The sequence below is a fragment of the Gossypium raimondii genome, chromosome 11 (assembly GCF_025698545.1).
Source record: "Gossypium raimondii isolate GPD5lz chromosome 11, ASM2569854v1, whole genome shotgun sequence".
Lineage (NCBI taxonomy): Eukaryota > Viridiplantae > Streptophyta > Magnoliopsida > Malvales > Malvaceae > Gossypium > Gossypium raimondii.
Window position 1 is genome coordinate 45333688 of NC_068575.1, and position 12329 is coordinate 45346016.

The window sequence follows — 12329 nt, forward strand, 5'->3', positions numbered from 1 at the left end:
TGCATATTACTCTAGAAGTTTCTAACTAATATAGGAACTTGAAACAGGACTATCATTTAGAACACACCAAGTTTAAAGGTTGAAATATCTAAGAAGAAAAAGTCTAAATTAAGACCATCCTTTTGGATTTTGTCGTCAAAACATTGATTGAACAAAATGACAAGATGCCAGAGCTTCAATGAATAAATAAACGATGTTCACCAAGAAATAAGAAGAGATTTCCTAGGAGAAGAAAATATTCATTGGTGCATGAGAATTTGGTATGATACCCTGGGAATGGGGTAAAAGACCAAAGAGCTTCACATTCTGTATCCTTGAATTGCGATAGGAGATGATTAAGAAAAATTCATATATTTCTACCATTGGGTTACCGTGGGAGAATGATGGTACAAATTTTGCGTCCTAGTGGATTGAACTTTGACGTTCACAGTGGGGGGCAATCTGATTAAGTTTTTCTTTGGATATGTCAGCCAAGCAAGAAGGCGTTGTAGCACGTCAGTGATAAAACCTTAATAAACTTTGAGTAATGATAACCTAAGCATTAAAAAAGGATCATTCTCATGACATTCTACAAATATCATACATACACATCTAGTTAGGAGCATTTGATTCATTCTAATCATGACATCTTAAACACTAGGCATAAATAGGTCCATGAAATGGATTTTGCAGGTCATGTTCCCCAGAGAACAGATCAATGAAGTTATCCTTACCTCTGAAGTTGTAGTGGGATGGATTGAAGTCATCATATCCAGCCTTGCCTTCCTGTACTGGTAGCGGAGCAGACTGAAGATAGCAGATTTTGCCTTCTTGTACTGACAGTGAAGCAGATCAAAGATAGCATATTTTGCCTTTTTGTACCGACAGCGAAGTAGATCGAAGACACCAGCCTTGCCTTCCTGTACTGACAGTGGAGCAGACTGAAGATAGCAGATCCTGCCTTCTTGTACTAACAGCGAAGCAGATCGAAGACACCAGCCTTACCTTCCTGAGTTTACAGTGGAGCAGATTGAAGATAACAGATCTTGTCTTCCTGTATTAGCAGTGAAGCAGATCGAAGACACCAACCTCGCCTCCCTAATTTTGCAGCAGAACAGATTGAAGATAGCAGATCTTGTCTTCCTGTATTAGCAGCGAAGTAGATCGAAGGCACCAGCCTCACCTCCTTGAGTTTGCAGCGGAATAGACTAAAGATAGCAGACCTTGTCTTCCTATATTAGCAGCGAAGCAGATCGAAGACACCAGCCTCGCCTCCCTAAGTTTGCAGCGGAGTAGACTGAAGATAGAAGATCTTGTCATCCTATATTAGCAGCGAAGCAGATCAAAAACACTCGCCTCGCCTCCCTGAGTTTACAGCAGAGCAGACTGAAGATAGCAGATCTTGTCTTTCTGTACCGACAGCGAAGCAGATCGAAGACACCAGCCTCACCTCTCTGAGTTTACAGCGGAACAGACTGAAGATAGTAGATCTTGTCTTCTTGTATTAGCAGCGAAGCAGATCGAAGACACTAGCCTCACCTCCCTGAGTTTGCAGCGGAATAACTGAAAATAGTAGATCTTGTCTTCCTATATTGACAGCGAAGCAGATCAAAGACACCAGCCTCGCCTCCCTAAGTTTGTAGTGGAGCAGACTGAAGATAGCAGATATTATCTTGCTATACCGACAGCGAAGCAGATCGAAGATACTAATCCTACCTCCTTGAAGTTGCAGTGGAGTGAATTAAAATGATGGATCCTATCTCCCTGAAGTTGCAGTGGATTAGATTAAAGATAGCAAATCGTATTTCCCTGAAGTTGCAGTGGAACAAATTAAATCTACCATAACAGATCTCGTCTCTCTGAAGTTGCAGTAGAGCAGATCATATCAAACTTTATCTCTCTGAAGTTGCAATAGAGCAGGTTGAAATAACAAACCTTATCCCCATGAAGTTGTAGTGGGGCAAGTTGAAGATACAAGTCTTATCTCCCTGAAGTTGTAGTGGAGCAGACTGAAGTTACTAATCCTACCTCCCTGAAGTTGCAGTTGAGCGGATTAAAATGATGGATCCTATCTCCCTGAAGTTGCAGTGGAGCAGATTAAAGATAACAAATCTTATTTCCCTGAAATTTCAATGGAACAGATTAAATCTATCATAACAGATCTCATCTTTCTGAAGTTGCAGTGGGGCAGACTGAAGATAGTGAGTCTTATCTCCCTGAAGTTGCAGTGGAGCAGACTGAAGCTACTAATCCTATCTCCCTGAAGTTGCAGTGGAGCGGATTAAAACGATGAATTATATACCTCTGAAGTTGCAGTAGGTCAAATTAGATCTTGTCATATCAAACCTTATCTTCCTAAAGTTGTAGTGGAGCAGGTTGAAGATACACGTCTTATCTCTCTGACGTTGCAGTGGAGCAGACTAAAACCATAAATTTCGTCCCCCTAAAGTTGCAGCAGAATGGATTGAAGCTACAAGTCATATATTTCTAAAGTGCAGTGGAGTGGATTGAAACAACAAGACACAGCGGACCGGAATTAGGTTACTTGAGGAAGAGAAGTACCAGAACAAGTCAAGCATCGGCGAGACCGGGCAAAATTGGTCTTTCTTAGTCTTTGCTTTGTTCTCGTTACATGACAACAAGAAAAGAGGGGCAGCGGTACAAGCTCATTTTGCCCGAGGCCCAATATGGTCTAAATAACCAAAACCAAATCAAATTAAAACCCGGGGCCCAAAACTCTAAGTCCCAATACCCAGCAACCAACCCAAAAATAAATAAATGACCACAGTCCATTACAGCCCAAATTTTCTATAGCCCAATTACAAATTAACCCTAAACCAACAAGCCCAAAACTAAACAAGCCCACAAACATTCAGCGGAGAAGCAAACCCTAAAGCGTCGCACGCCTCTGCCCAATGCCCAGCGCCGCAAATTCTACCACCTCTTCCACTCCTCACGTACGTTGTTACTCACCTATCACTGACCATCGGCCTCCTGACACCTGCAAACAAAGAATAACAAGCAACAGAAAAGACTAAATAGAAAAAAACAACATGCAAAAAGACAAAAGCAGAAAAACAAATAGGAAACGACAAATGAAATGGAGATTAAACGTTTGTAATTTGGCTATAAAAGCCAAAAGCTTTTTCTTTGTATAGGTTTGGATACTAAAAACATATCAGAAATAAAAGAATACAGTAGGTTAATGCCCTTTTTCTTTTTTGATCTATCTATTCATCATATTTTTTTTTGCATTTTCTTTACAAATCTGATTTAAAAAAAGGAAACACAACATTAATAAAAGAAAAGAAAAGGAGAAATAAATACACCTGGATCGGCCCTTGAATCCGTCGTCGTTATCGGTCCTCTGCCGTTGTCGGATGCGGGTTTAGGGAGGGGCCCAAAGTTTTTTCTTCTTCTCTCCTTGTTTTCCTCTTCTATGGTTTTGGTCTTTGAACGCGCTTTAACGCGTTGATCGGAGACGCCCTCATGCGGTGCCGGTCGTTGACCACGACTACGCGGACGACGGCTCAAGTAGCCGGACATGGGGAAGGGTTTGAGAGGAAATGAGGGTTTGTTTTTTCTTTTTTTTAGAAAATCACAGAAATGAGATTTTATTTAAAAAAAATTGCTTAAGTAAGGGCACAAAATGGTACTGTTTCGGATTAGGGCCACCAGCGCCAAAACGGCACCGTTTTTGGACCTCCGACCCGCAACCCGATCTAGCAACCCACAGACCCGCTTGTTTTCGCGTTAATTGGGTTATTTTCGCTAGGGGTCCTTCCCCTTTTGCTCTGAGATGCAATCGGTCATTTTGTTTCTTTCATTTTGGCCCAATGTTTTATTTTAGATTACATTTTAATCCGCGTTGAACGCCGCGTTTTGAGGCAGAGAAATATTGCAAGACCGGTCCCTCGTTCATGGAGCGCGTTTCATTCCAACCTGAGCTGCTTTTCACTTTATTTGCAATTTTAAAGCCCCGAATTTTATTCAGATTTTAATTTAATCCTTAACCTCTAATTCTAACCTTATTTAATCCTTAACCTCTAATTCTAACCTTTTACAAATATTACTTCATTTAATTTTTTATATTTATGATTCCCTTTTTATATTTTATTTATTTCGTTTCATTTTATTATTCATATTAAAATGTTTGATATTGGCTACTTTAAGTTGTTGCATATGTTACTTATTTAAATTGCTTTCTATGTTATTTTATTAAATGTTTTACATGTATTATTTATTTTAGATTTTATATCATTTCCTTTAAACTGTTTTGTGCAATGTTTTAAATTGTTTCAAATTGTTTATTGCAAACTATTATATGTTTTAGTTATGTTAAATTGTGCATTGTTAATTTTGCATATTTCGCATTATTCATTTTAAATCTTTATTATTTACTCAAAATTGTTGTTATGTTATTTTAGTTCATTCGTTTTGATTATTAGTTAGCATTGAAGTAACGTACATAGCGCGATTATTGCTATCATGCGAGTTATGATTTGTTTACTCGTATTTTCATATTGTCGTCATTCATCAATGTACCCCTTTACTCACACATTGTTTTAATATTACATTAATTTTTACCCAAATTCGTAAAAAAGAGAAAATTTTGAAAAATAAAGGCAATACTCAGTATTTGGGATCTTCGAGAGGATTGAGCCCTAACGTATTGGGTTTTAATTTTCTTCGTTGAATCTAAATAATCGAGAATGCTCTTTAATCAAAAAAAACATAAATAAAAGCTCATTATCGGGAATTCAATACGTTGTGTTCTAACGTATTGGATATGACACGTTATTTTCTCGATATGAGGATTTCTCTAAAAATAATAAATGCAATATTTTGCATTTGGAAATTCGAGAAAGCGTGCCCTAATGTGCTGGGTTTCGATTTCTCATTTGACCAAATAGCCAAATATCCTCTTAAAACTTCAAAGTACGGCTTTTGGAAACCATAAGGTGATCTTAGTTTCGAGGGTCTAAAGTATCGTATCCTAACGTGCTAGATGTGATATTCTTTCGGAACAAGAGAATCTTAAATTTCCACCCATCTAATTCGAAAATCTTTAGGATTGTATTTTTTTTAAAAAAAAACTCTTCAAAGTTTTCAATCTTAGACACTAAGACGCTAATTAATCAACTAGATACCAATTTTGGGCGTTGCGAGGATGCTGATCCTTCCTCGTACGTAACCAACTCCCGAACCTATTTTTCTAAATTTCGTGGACCAAAATTGTTGTTTTAATAAAATCAAATCGTTTATTAAAAACAACCACTTTTCGAGGTGATCCGATCACACTTCATCAACAAAAAAGGATTGGTGACGACTTCCATTTTCGTTTTCATCTTTAAAAGCCAAGTCGACCCCCTTTTACAAAAAATGGTGTCAACAGGAACTATATGTTTTTTGTTTTTGAATTGTCTGTTTCGCTTTGCGGATATTGTATCTATCTTGCTTTATATTTTTTTATTTTATTTCTTCGCAAAATAATGTTGGGGTTTCTGTTTGTTTCTCGTCTACTATCCCAAGGTAGAGAAATTCTAAGTTTTCTCTTCTGTTTCTATTTTGTGTGTTTTTTGAAATTCCCTAACTTTGTCTCTTTTTTTCATCTCTGTTTTTTAGTTTCTGATCTATTATCCTTTACTTGAATTTGCAGTGGATTTTTGTCAGAAATTTCGGTTTTCAGCTTTAGAGAAAATGTGGATCATGTTGGGGTCTAACTTCTTGTATTAATTTTTTTTTATTTTTTGCATTGCAAGTTATTGATAGGGCTTGATTTTTTGTCTGTGTCACGCATTGATTTCGGCTTATGTTATGCTTTTGTTTGGGTCTCGAATTGGGCTAATGTTATAGGCTGGTTTGGTTAACTTTAGACTCCGGTTCAGGATGTTTTACATTACTGTCCAGGAAATTATGTTGTCTGAATCGGTTTGGTTCCCCTGCTGGTTTGGTGTTATTCCGGTAGAGGGATACCCCGATCGAAGGTTATGCTCACTAAAGATTAAATTTTTTTCTTTTAATGTTTACTTTGTTTGTGGTTATAGGAGGCACGTTTGGGCTAATTTCTGCCTAGCAGACCATAATGAGAAGCTCATTGATGATGACGCTGCACTTCACGATTTTGGTGTTCGAACTAATTCTCAGGTGTTGTATTTGGCCCCTTCACTTTTCTGCAAATGGTTTTTTTATTTTATTTTGTTATGATCATTCATTGCTCGTTTCCTGCTTATGATCTCACCTTGGGGCCTTAACATCCATTAACCTTGCAAATATCAACTTAAACAAGATTCATATGCTAATGAATTATGGGAATCCATCATCCCGAGTAGGTTTTTATAAATATTGTTAAGAGGAATCTCAACTTAAAATTGATCTAGAAATTTGGTTCTCATTTACAATTACTAGGGCTATAATGTCTACCAGCTGGCGACATGTAAATTATAAACATGAAGATTTCCTCCTCCTGAGATGTTCTGATGTGTATTGCAGGTACATTTTTTTACCTTATGTTGTCTCAAAAGGTTCTGGGAGAAATTCTAAGAGGAGAAAACACCGTTTCTTCCATGGCCTGAACAAGCATTCATGATTACATTCAATCATTCAGGCATCCCTGTTTTCTGATCCAACTCATTCCTCAAATTCACAATGTTCCATAGCAAAGTAAATGTGGTACAAGTACATTGATTTCTAGTTGACATTTTAAATAAATTTTAAAGCTCTTGTAATACTAAATTAGCTTTTTCATATCTCGTATTCTCAAAACCAAATACATTGATCATGTCATCATCTCCAAGACTCCACAATTTTAGTTGAAAAGTTAAATGTGGGGTTTTTTACAAGAATATTATAATAAAAATAAAAATTTACCAAAATATTATAACTTTTTTTTATTTACCAAAATATATAAAAAAATTTATTTACCAAAATATATAAAAAAACCAAAAAAAAACCTGCAAAAAAAATTAGATCGATGTGACAATTAACTGGTCACGCCAATGGGATTGGCGGCACCAAAGGTGCCAAAACCATTGGCGGCACCAATGGTGCCAATATCATTGGCGGCACCAGTTAGTAATAGGGGGGGTCGGTGGTGGGGGGGCAGAAGGAGAGGGAAAGAAAGAAAGAAAGAGAGAAAGAAAGGAAGAAAGGAGAGGGAAGAAAGAAAAAGAAGGAAAGAAAGGGAAAGGAGAAGAGAAAAAAAGAAAGAAAGAAGAAGAAGAGAAGGAAAAGAGAAGAAAAAAGAAAGAAAGAAGGAAAGAAAAGGAAAGGAGAAGAGAAAAAAAGAAGAAGAAGAGGGAAGGAAGGAAAAAAAGAAAAAAAGGTAATTTTATTTATAAATTTAATTTTTTTGTAATATTTGTGTATTTAAAATTTATGTTATTTCATTATAGTTATTTTATTATTTTATTTAGCATATATATTTTATGAAATATGTTTAGAAAGAAAAATAATGGTATGTACATTGTATGTTGATTAGGATTTTTTTATGAAATTTATTTAGGAATTTGAAATTAAAATTTTAGGAAAATAGCATTAAAAGTAAAATGACAAAGAAGTAAGTTTAAGAAAACATAAAATACGAAAAGAAAAACGGAAATTGTATATTTATCGAAAATAATAAAATGCGGAAAAATGTGAAAATGCACATGTAATAGATTTCAAACATAATAAATTGAACTAATGTAAAATTATAAAATAAAAATTATGATATTTTAAAAAAATAAAATACGGATAAAAAATACGAAGAAATGGCAAGTAAGAGTGTATTACTTTTTTAAAAACATCAATAATATAATTTATACAAATAATTGAAACAAAATGTACTGAAATAATATAAAATTATAAAATACGAAAATAATATAGTTTTATTGAAAGTAATAAAAATCGAAAAAATAATAATACGACCAAAGGGCAGGGGAAAGGGTTTATTATGGCTTTTTAGGAAAATATTACAAAAAAAAATACCAAAATTTTATAAACTTTTTCTTTATTTACCAAAATAATAGAGGAAAAAAAAGGATGATGGAGGGAAAAAAGGCGGCACAAATATGTGGCTAATTACCTTTTAATCCTGCATATTTATTATTTTCTTTTATTCCCTTTAACACACTAAATTAATAAATTTCAAACATGATGCTTTGAAATAATGTAAAATTATAAAAGACTAAGTTTATAATATTTTTAAAGTAATAAAATGCGGAGAAAAAATACGAACAAATGGCGAAGTAAGAGTGTATTACTAACTTTTATAAAATTCAAAATAATTAATACAAAATATTTCAAAGAAAATGTACTGAAATAATATAAAATAATAAAATATGAGAATAATATAATTTCATTTAAAGTAATAAAATCGAGAAAATAATACGAGTAAAGGGCGAGGGTAAGGGTTATTTTTTACACCAAATTAATTTAAATAACACACTAGAGTAATAAATTTCAAACATTATGCCTTTGAAATAATGTAAAATTATAAAATTAGAAATTATAATATTTTTTAAAGTAATAACATGCGAAGAAAAAAATACGAATAAATGGCCGAAGTAAGATTTATTTACTAACTTTTTTTTTCAACTTGCAAGCATCGCAATGGCTCGATTGATACGAACCGATATTAGACACATATCTGGTGCGGCTAATAACGCGGTATGATTTATTATTTGTTAATCAGGAGTTCTATTTATTTAAAAACGATATACGCAGTATATACAAATAAATTATGTTATCGTAATATTTTTTCTCTAATTTTACACTATCAAGACTCGTTCCGAGTATTAAGGGGCCGTGTCAGTGCTTTAAAGATAGCTCCGGATGCACGATTTATGCCGTACCTGGAGCTAGCCGGATTTGGGTCAGTAGCATTGATCCGGTCCTCCGACTTGTGGTTTGATTTATTATCTGCGCTAGTGGAGCGGTGGCGTCCGAAGACCCATACTTTCCATTTTCCGTGCGGGGAGTGCACGGTGACCTTGGAGGATGTTGCAGTGCAGCTTGGGCTCCCAATTGACGGAGTCCGTGAACGGAGTATCTTCATTCACCGATCCGGCTGCAGTTTGCTATCAACTCCTAGGAGAGTCACCAGAGGATGGTGATAAATATTTTTCCGGCATAAAATTTACATGGCTAAAAGCCAAAATATGTGGATTATCAGCGATCGCCAGTGAAGGCGAAATGATGTATACCGCCGGCGTACATCATGCATATGATAGGCGATACTCATGCCTGATGCAAACGGCGACAGTGTGCATTTTTCATACTTGCCCCTGCTAGCTGATTTCTCCACTGCTAGATCGTACAGCTAGGGTTCTGCCGTTCTAGCGACGCTGTACCAGGAACTTTGTCGAGCGACAGAGCCGCAAGTTAAAGACATCGGCAGATGCCTCATACTGCTACAGTCATGGGCGCTTTATCGGATGCCGTTTTTGGCACGCATTACTCACCAACCGACGGTTTATGACCATTGCATCCCTCACATGTCCCGCCTAACACATGTCCCGCCTGAATCTGGTCGACTTGCTGCCCCCATTCTTGGCATCAACGTAGCCAACCTGTAGAAAGTAGCAGAAAATACCGATGCAATCGGAAGATGACGTGTTTTCAACAAGACAGCGTTGATCCCCTTGACTAAGTTTATGGTCATGTGGCCATAACGAAAGCCCTCGTCAAAACTTTGAGCCCACTGCAACGGCTCCATTGTGCGCAACCATTGCCGGAAAGATGTGTTTGTCTGCCCCTCCATGTCACTCTCAAGTCGATTCATTTTTTGCCAGAAAATATGTGGCTCTAACTCGTACGCTGCATACGTATTAACGAAAAATAAGTTCTAGTAAGTCGATAACATCAAACATTACAACTTAGATTGAAAAGATAAGGTTATCATTTACCCATTGCCACGACTTGTCTCTTCCAGTCTGCATTCTTGTAATCTTTATGGAAGTTTGACGCAATGTGACGAATGCAGTAAACGGATCTCCATGGCACACCGGAACGCCTAATAGCTACAATTAAACCCTTCCCTCTATCGGAGATGATGCAAATGTTATCGTTCCTAATAACATACCTTAGCAGATTTGTGAGAAAGAATTCCCAAGACTCCATGTTCTCTTTATCTACGATAGCAAATGCTATCGGGAGCACGTTTCTGTTACCGTCTTGAGCAACTGCAAGAAGCAGTATCTGTGTATATTTTCCATACAATCAGGTCCCATCCACCTGCACAAGTGGCTTGCAGTGGGGAAATGCCCGCACACATGGATCGAACGTCCAGAACATCCGAAGGAAAATCTTTTTTGCCGGCTGTAACTGCTCATCCGGGCCGTAATATGGACTTGTCTGCAACTCAATCACAGTCCCCGGTATGTACTCCCGAATAGCAGCTATCCAACCTTGAAGCTCGTTATACGACGAATCATAATCCCCATACAGTTGCTCCATCACCATCTGTTTAGCTACCCATACCATCCGATATGAGACTCGATACTGGAATCGTGCTTGCATTTCCGCAATGAGTACCGAAACTCTAATGGTCGGCATATCCTTCACCATTGGCATGATACACGTACAAATAGTTTTCGAATCAAGTTTTCCATGATCTTCTGTCATACGTGTTGATGTGCATATATGAGGACCAACAAATTTTCGTACCTCCCACATCTGAGAACTTCTAATGAATGCAGCTCGTACCCGCCAATTGCAGCCTTCCGCTGCCTTCCAACACTCCCCAACATATATTGTCGGAGTAGAGACGGAGACTTTATAATCCACCGATATCTTCATGTTGTACCGTTTAATGGCATATACGCACTCTTCTTTACAGCTGAATCTCTGGCCTATGAATAACTCATCATCATCAGATGTTACGGCCAGCCCGTGAGAATGAACTATTTCAGGGTACTCCGGAAACTCGATACATGTGCGTCGGGTCTATGAGCGACATGTATGGCCCAGATTATTGTGTATCAACACGCCATCCGCTCCCCGACTGAAGAAACGTTAATGCCTTCATCGTTGTTGACATCTTCAGCATCAATATCATCAGGTACATCGTCCACATCGAGATCAGCGTCACTATCAACCTCTTCATCCCAATTATCACCACCACCTTCTTCTTTGCCGGCACCTTTTTCTTCACCACCAACCATGTCAACATCGGCTGTAATATTCAGGTCGATACCAATCCCACCCATAGTTGATTCACTATCAACGTATGATATTGGAGCCACCATCCGCGGTTCTTCAGCCCCGTCTTCTTCATCAGATGCATTTTGCTCCATACCGACTAACTCAGGAAATAAGTGAATCGGTGCATTCTTCTCACTCTCATTCCCACAGTAGAGATCGACCATTGTCTCCACGTCTTCGTCGTCTACAAGTTCCATTTCGACGAATTTGACCGGATTTGTCGAAACTGGAAACTTGTAGAAAATTTTTGATATCCTTCTCCCACAACGTCTATGGATTTTCGCATTAATCCTTGCCTTCATTTCATCGAACGGTACATTTCTATTAAATCTCATTGCTATTTGTTGCCGACATTCAAATACACATCCAATACTTGTTGTCAATATGACTCCATCGAAATAAACACATACAAGAAACTTAGCATCCATCTTTAATATTTAATCTGTCAAATAAAAAAAAACAAAATCTCATAAAAATCTCTAACAAGAATCAATTACTTAAAAAAATTATACTCAAAATAATACACAAAATAATACACACTAAAATTATTAATTTTATACTCAAAATAATATTAATAATTTTATACTCAAAATAATACACACTAAAATTATTAATTTTATACTCAAAATAATATTAATAATTTTATACTCAAAATAATACACACTAAAATTATTAATTTTACTAAAAATAATAACTAACTAACTAACTATAATAATAATACTAGTTTTTACTAACTAGTTTATTTTCAGTAAATAAAATAGTAAGTAACCATAATAATAATACTAGTTTTCGCTAACAATAATATTACTAAGTTACATCTTAATACATTAATAACATCTTAATACTAACAACAACAACAACAACAACAACAACAATAATAATAATAATACTAACTAATACTATTATTTTGAGTTTTATTAATCTTAATAACTAAACTAAAACAAAAAATATTACAAAATATACAAAATAATGACAACAATATAATCAATTATTTTAAAAAAATACCTCCTTTTTCTCCTCTTTTTCTCTCTTTTTCTCTTCTTTTCCGCGCCAACTCTTCTTCTTCTTTTTTTTCTTTTGATTTTTCTCTCTTCAGCTGGACAGAGGTCGTATTTATAATACGAGTGGTGCCGCCAATTAGTATGGCACCATTGGTGCCGCCAATG